An 8247-nucleotide genomic window follows, 5' to 3' on the forward strand; every position below is an offset into this window, starting at 1 on the left:
AAAACAAAGACCATAGCGGGGAAAAAAAAAAAAAATCAATCTTAATTGGAACCCAAAACATTTAATTCATGTCAAAGTATCAACAAGTATCTTAAAGTACTTGAGGGTGAAGAATGTCTCTGGTGTTTAATTCAGAGCAGCCAAATATGTAGTTCACACAGGTTACCAGAGTGCATCAGCAGTCGGCTCCAGGATGCAATCGGAGTCCTCTAGAAGTATGCCATCTTGATCTCATCTTCATGCTGTAAATTATTAAATGTTGCAACTTTCAGGGCTAGCACACACTGTTAGTGCCCAAGACTGACGCAGTAGTATGACAAGTCTCAACGTACTAAATTAGTTACACGGAAACAAAATATGATCACAGGCATCCTTTTACAGCAAGTAAATTTTACATGGGCATTATTTACAGCCCTACTGTTGGAAACGCTACTGGTGAATTTTTCTCTGAAGAGCCGTAGCTGTAGCACCCTCTCTTTCCTTCCCTCCCGTTCACCCTTGCCTCCCTGCCATGCTTTACAGCATTTTAGGGCAGAGATTTTGGTTGAGTCAGGACTTGTGGTTATTTTAGCAACAACGAAAGGCAGGCACGCTGTGTCAGTTTTGTCCAGATAAAATCCTGAGTAGGAAAAGAAAGTCAAACTTCACAAGGACTGGATTCAGACAGCGTCAAACGTAGAAGGATAATCCCTGCTAGTTCCAGCCCAAGCAAGCTCCAAAGGCCCACACAGCTCAGAGGTATGGTGGACCTCGAGGATCCCAGCATGCTTCAAGGCAAGCTTCAAAAATGTCTTTTCCACTGTAATAGCTACTTTAATAACTGCTAGAGGAAGGTCAAGCACCAGAACTGAGAAGACAGTTTGTCTCTCCATCCTCTGGGCAATCCCATGGTGCTCCTCTGCGTAGCAGCTGTTTAATTCAGACAAAAGCAGACAGAGCAGAAAATGAAGGAAAGGAACATCTGAAAATGGGGCATTCAGAGGTAATATGCAAGCCATTGTGGTAGGAGGTCAGTGTCTGGCTGCTTTCAAAAACCCCACCAGCTATCAGGCCCAGGCAGTAATGTTAATAAGAAAAAGTGGAAGTTGAACAGTTGAATCAAAAGTTTGGGATGGAGTAAAGGTTGCTGGGCTTCTCACACGGAGACCGAGAGTCAGTAAGGGAAACCGAGGAGACTGGAAATGGCTTGTCAGAAGGGAGACTGGAAGAAAACATGGAGCGCAGGGATTTTTCTACCAAAGGAAACTAAGACTGTAGACAAACATGTACAGAGACAGACAAACAGGACTAGGGAGAAGGGGGTCACTCTGTCCTCCCAAGTGTTATGGAAGACAAATCGGCCCAGCAAAGAGACAGGGTTAGAAATTTCTTGTAAAACAGGGTATGGCAAAGGGATTAAAAATGGAAGTTGATTGGGGAAATGCCAAGGACAGACACAATGCAGTAGGAGCTGGGAGAGGGAGCTGGAACTTGCAGGGAGAGAAGAGGAGGGCTGGGAATAGGAGAGGGAACTGGAAGGGCCATTGCTCTTCCAGTGTCACCGTCTAGGAGCCAGCCAGCATGTAGGAGGGCCAGACACTGAAACTGAAAAAGGAAACCTAATGAAGAATTGGACTGGGAAGATAAGAGAAAAGACATTATAAGAGGGACTGGGACAGACTGCAGGGAATGGAGAAAATAGGGCCATAGTTAGACACTGTCTGACAGCAATTCCTATGAACTTTGATACTGGCTGATAGCAATGTCTGTGAACTTTGCTGACACAGTGGAAGCAGATGGAGACTGTAACAGGGAAGGAGTAAAATGTGAGGGTGAGAATAAGAGCGGGTCGGGAAGTCAGGTTGGATGCTGAACTTAGGCAAAGGGACGGGATTAGGAGTGAGCAACAGAACTGTCCTCAGGTCTGCTCCTTTGCAGTTCTTCATAAAGGACATCTACCTGCTTTTGTTATCACTTATGATATTAGTTCACCTTGATTTTTTTTTTAAAGAACAGGAAAAACTACATGCTCACAAACAGGTAACTACATTAGGAGAACATTACCAAGGTCATCATTAAGACAGGACAGAATTAAAGTTGTCAGCATGACTTGAATTCACCTCCTCCTTGCATACAAGATAGTTTAGAAGTGCATACAGTTTCTCCTATGTCTACTTCAGGGTACAGTAGATCCTCTTTTAAAGATAAACTGGAACCAGGACTGTGCTGTAAAAAAATCTGTTGTCCTTAGAGACCTTAACCTCTGTAATTAGAAGCTGAAAAGTGTTCAGTGAAAGAATACAGGAAGAAGAATAGTTTCTCTGCGTAAGGTAGTGCAGCCCTGAAAACTGGATTTTCTCTCAACCAATTCCATAGAGTTTCAAAGCAATCTATTTAATCTAGATTTCTCAGAGAGGATTACATTCTCGTAGCCAAAACAATATCCTGAGACCTGATCCGCAAACCTGCTCAGTGCTCACAGCTGCAAGAGAATATACTGGAAGAGGTACTTCAGACACAAGGTAATATAACATAACACATAGATAATGCTAAGACATCCCAAAATTCAGGACCTGGGCATCTCAAGTTGCATTCTTCCCCAAATTAAAGTACTTTTGACTTTGTTTTTTGCACCTTGACTCCCACTGAATGCAGTTCATGCCCTCTCTTTACAGGTATCACAGAGATGCTAATCCATGTTTGTTGCTGTTCTGTTCCATGACAGAAAAGCCCCCTAGTTAATAAGCCTGTATTAACATTAGGATTCAAAAAGCATGCAGTGAAAGGCATGAACAGCCAGGGTAAACAGTAAGTAGATGCTCATTAGGTAAGCTTTGTCCGTCATATGGACTGATGGAGCCAGAGACCCTGGGGGGAAAAAAGCAGCATCTGATAGTGTAATTAATGTTTATATCTTAATGGACAGGAACAGAGGCTGGCGGGACAGCACTGCTAATCAATAGTCATAAAGGTTCGACTTTGTAACCTGAATAATATTAGATTATAAGTACCTGGCCTCATAGAAATACATTTTTTTAATACATTGAACAAATATATTGAACAAATCATATATGTTCAGAATACATTTGATGGTAAGGTTGTTATAAAATACACTATGCAATAAAATATTACTGTAAATCGCGTGGTATTATAACTATGGTTTACTAAACTAAATATAATAAGCACAATCTAAGTATTTTTAGAAGACCAAAGTGTATTTTATCCAATTACATAAAAAAATTAACTCACCATGGTATTTGCACGAATTCTTATCTGCATTAGCTACTGGTGCAGAAGGAAAACAAAACCATGTTCAATATTACAAATACCATTTATCAGCTGGAATCTCTCAAGAACAGTTTTAATACTGTCACAATTAAAAAAAAAAAAAAAAAGGAATCAGTTTAATTTCCGTAACATCATTTCTGCTACCCTAATGGGCATCTCCAGTCATACTCATGCCAGCACATCCATGTCCAATTTGCACGAGTGTAATGGAGATCAATCGCTGACCCAGTCTAACTCAATTTGTAGAAAACTAAAGTCATTCAGCAGCTCAGGCAGTATTCTAAGTTCACTGAAGAAAAACTAATTTAGGTTCATTTAGAAAAAGTAAAAAAAAAACAGAATAATATCTCTATCTCATACATACACAGTTTTAGCCCTAAAAGATCCTATAAAATTAGCATGACAGGATTCCAAGTTCATCATCTTCCACAATTTCACATCAAGCATGCTTAAATTCGCACGCAGTATTTTTTCCTTTAACTATCAGCCCTGCAAACTCAGCTGTGTGTCAAGTTGGGTTCCTTCTGTCCCACATATAACCAACAGAACTAAAGTTTCTCCCGGCCAAATATGTCTGGTCCCATCAAATGAGTGCCAAAGTGTCAGCTGTGAGGAAAGAAAACGTCCTTAGTGGCTACTCCTAGAGTGCAAGAGTATGGGAGACGCACACCCTGGTACTTACTCCCTGCCCGCATAAGGGCAGACAAGAATACTTCGAAATTTTGCATCATATACCATATCTTCAACATAGCTGCTTTTTATTTTAAGAATAAAATAAACATCCATTATGTCATGCAAACTGGAAACTAGAGATCTCCAAATCTTTCAGTCCCATAAATGCCCATTCTCATTCTTCCCCAGTCTTTCACTCTAGAAAGAAAGAAGAAGGGACTCTACTCCATTCTCCCTGCCCACTTCTCTCACACCCTTTTCACTGCCAGTTTTGGGACATAGACCTCTGAGTTTATGGGAGATCCCAGAGGGCAAAGAGTACCAGAGCAGCTAAAAAGCAGGCAAATGTTGTAGCAAAGGAGTTCCTAAGATGGGAAGGACTGTCTGGAGGGACAGAAAACTTGGCAGCTGGCTGGACTTCAGCCAAGGGAGGGAGCCTGAGGGATGCCCACATGGGATCCCTCACTATGGCTAGATGAGCTCTGGATTTTTCCATTCTGAGGACGGATGGTGGCTCTGTGTCACCCCCAGCCCCAGTGTGGGTGCCATCCTGCAGTGAAATGCATGTAGGAGGCTCAGCATGCAGCAACATGTGACCGTATTTACTGTATGAGAACCACGAGGGATAAGTGACATTTAGCAACTACCTTTCCTTCTTTCTCCTCAAAGAAGATAAACTCAGGATTTTCTTTGTCTCCTTTTTTTCCTCTTCCCCCCTGCCCTTTTTTTTCTTGGCCCCCCACCCCCCTTCTCCTTCACTAAATGTTCAGAGCCCCTTTGCAGCCTACCCTGGCCCTCTCCTGTCCAGCTCCCCCCAGGATGGAGCAGCAGGGGCCAGACTGCTGCAGAGCCGCCTGGTTTGCGCTCTCACTGTTACGCTCCCTTTTCCGCTCTGGCAACAGTGGTTGGGCAAAAATTATCTTCCCAGGCGCTCACCTCCTTCCCCTGCAGGCCCACAGCCACCCCACTGTAAGTTTAAGATTTTCTAAATCAAGCCATTTGTAATTAAAAAATAAAATATTTACAGCAAACACAGATGGCTATTGCCATGTGTTAGTGTTAAACTGAGCTGAATCACCCCCAGAGCAGCAGATGAAGGTAAAGATTTCATGTAGTCTGGTAATGAGTCACAAGTGCCATCATTTTGACTTTTTTTTTTTTTTTTAAGAGCAGAACCCCACTTTCATTATCTTCTTTCTGACATTTTAAGGGTAGCAAATTAAAAAGCGAGCATAAAGAAAGCCTTTAAAGAAGTATACAGATGCATAATCTGTAAAGACTAAGTGAAACGTAAGACTGCACGTGAAATGAATCAGTGCCTTTGGAGGTGTGAGGCACAGCTTAAGTTGTTACCCTGCATAAAACCAAAAAAAGAATATTATGAAACTGCTCATTTATTTCATTTCTTCAAAGATGACAGGCTGTGTGTTTTATTGGGAGCAGCCATGGCTGCTTTCCGCAGTTTGACAGCTTTAGCGTCTGCCCCAGTAACCAGGGAAGTGAGCTCTGCAGTCCAGGACCTTCCATCAAGAATCTTTCAGGAGAGCGACAAAACTGACAGAGGGAAACAAACCCATCTTACACAACTGCGATATTTGCCAGGATCCATCTGGCAAAGCCCTCCGTGTGTTTCTCAAGGCTCAGTGTACAGGGAGTTTCACTTTCACGTTGATGCTCTTAACTCCTGAACTACCATATATTTCAAATTAATTATTCATGTTTCATCACAAAGTAAGCTTTCACTGCTTTTTAATCCTGTTAGCCAACATTGCCTCAGCCAAAGGAGCAGGATTCTGTTTCTTCTTGTGGGGTATTTTATTTGCATTGCTTCCTAAATCTCAACTTGATGACTAATCGGTTGCAACTGAGCAAACCCAGTGAAAATAAGAAAGCTTGCAGAAGTGTCACTGAGGGTTTAATTAGGCTTCCAGATCCTTTATTACCAATAACCTTGTTGCATAACTAAAGGAAAGACCCAGCCAGAGTCTGATTCTCCACCTGGTTTGCAAAAGGGGCAATTACCCAAAAGTTTGGAAATTTAGCACACTTAAGAGAAGTTAACTCACATATAAATATAGAATTCCCAACCCCATTATTACAGAACCACTTTTTCAAAAGAGACTCATATATTAAAGTCAACATTGCAAAATAAATTTTTTGCAGAACTTATAAAAAAACCCAGGTTTCTCAGAGAAAACTCTAAGCCAGTGCTAATTAGACTTAGAAGCATGATGACAAGCAGAAAGATCAGGATTTTCACACCACCAGACGTTTCTCAGCATTTCCATTAACTACATTATTTGGGGTGACTAGAAAACTAAAAAATTGGAGTATATGAGCAGGCTAGCAATACTGATTGAGTGGGAGATGGTGTTTTCAGAATGATTACTGAGAGCTTCTTCTAAGAATACATGACATAAATAATTGTTTCGCATTCTTACAATAATTAGACTGAGTAAACTATACTAGCAACAGAGGGAAGATGGTAAACATGCCTGACTTTCATTTGCAATGAAGGCAAACTACTGCTAGGTAAGGTGAACAATTTGCATTACCAAATCTCAAAATTTACATTAGAATCAATCAAGACAGTAGCTCCCCCTTCTTTTTTCATTGTTTCCAGTATCTGGTGAACACTCCAAAAGGACAGACCCTGTACCCTGAAAATGAGAAAAACCTGGAAGATATTGTACTGTTGAGAAGTGTCACATTCACCTCTTTCAACTACTACATTTTCAACTCTGATCCAAGTCGCACGGAAGCTAATTAAAATATTCACATTACCTTCAGTGAGATCTGGATCACATCTAACTGAGGCTGCTAAAGTCACCATCATGTTCTGATGCTAACTATATTTACAAGAAAATCTATATAATCTAATTTCAAATGTTGTTAAATGTTTAGGAATCACCAAATCATAGGAAAAGAGGAAAAGCAGTGACAGAAACCAATTCACTTCACCCTAGAGCTGTTGGAAAAGAAGGAAGGACCACCAGCTTCCCTGATTTCTACAAAACTATAGATGTTTCTGCAGAAAACAAACTAAGCTAAGTAATCTTAGAAATGGGGAAATGAATCCCACACAACTTCCCTTAGTCACCACATGCTGAAAGTTCCGCAGATGCCAAAATTGTGAAGCTCTGCAGAACATGACTAGAAAAAGCAGCAGAGCAGACAGATACAAAGCATATAGTGACACTACCAGATAAAGATACATTCAAAACTCAGGTTAGCATGCCCAAGGTAATTAACTTGAGTATACAAAAAAACAATAAAGACAGGGTAACTTTAGCACAGCTCAAATTCAGAGGCTTGAACAACTGCTAACATCTTGAATTAAAACCAAGTTATCTTATCTTTGCTGACAGTTTAAGTCCAATTAACCAATTCAGGTTAATGAACAATAGATGGAGATTTACCAGAAGCTAGCTCTCAGCTGATGTGTCCTAATATCCTACAAAAATTTTCATGGGAAGTCATGCCATTTCAGGAGATCCACATTACACTACAAGAAAGAGACTCTAACTGCAGGATCAGTTTTATCCAGAGAGCTGCAGGACGGCTTCCTGAGATATAAAATGCAGACACCTCTTGAGAAGAGCATGACAGAGTTGCTATAATAACTGCACTTCTACTACATAAAATAGCTGTAACATGTTTTGTAAGCTCGGTTTCACTTGCTGACTGTTTTGGGTCTCTGTGCTGGTTCTCAACATTTCAGAGTCAAAACTGCATTTAGACGGTACAAAAAACATAAGCAGCATCAAGAGGAAAAAGGGGGGCTAAAGAAAAAGGAGACAAGGAGGTGGGAAGACAAACTTGCATGTAAACATGCATATACGTACATTGTCATTTCTATATAAAGCTAGTAGCAAAAGCATGCGTGATGAACTATCAGGTTTGGTGATAAACTCTTAGATTATCCCCTCACACAATACAGGTTGCGCTCTAAATGCTCAGAGGAAGAAGCCAGAATTTTGTTACACTGTTTGGAGGGGTTTGCTTGTTTGTTTGTTTTTAAAAATTAAATCTTTCAGTACACAGTGTAGCAAAAGTTCCAGTTTATGGGGTTGTTTCCAAACACAGTATCTCACAACCTAAAAATTGTTCCATTAGCTCAAACCAGTGGCGCGTCCAGTCCTACTGATATTGTGTACGGAATGTCCCCTGAGGAAGGCAGAAAATAATGCTGCGCAGTGAAAAGTTATGGAATAGTTTTCCTATAAATATCTGTTCTGTTATTAAAGAGGAGCAAACACAACCGATGTAACTACAGAAGTCAAGGGATACAAGGGCACAACCTGCATT

The sequence above is a fragment of the Fulmarus glacialis genome, unplaced genomic scaffold, assembly GCF_000690835.1.
Source record: "Fulmarus glacialis isolate BGI_N327 unplaced genomic scaffold, ASM69083v1 scaffold86, whole genome shotgun sequence".
In the NCBI taxonomy this organism is placed as follows: Eukaryota; Metazoa; Chordata; class Aves; order Procellariiformes; family Procellariidae; genus Fulmarus; species Fulmarus glacialis.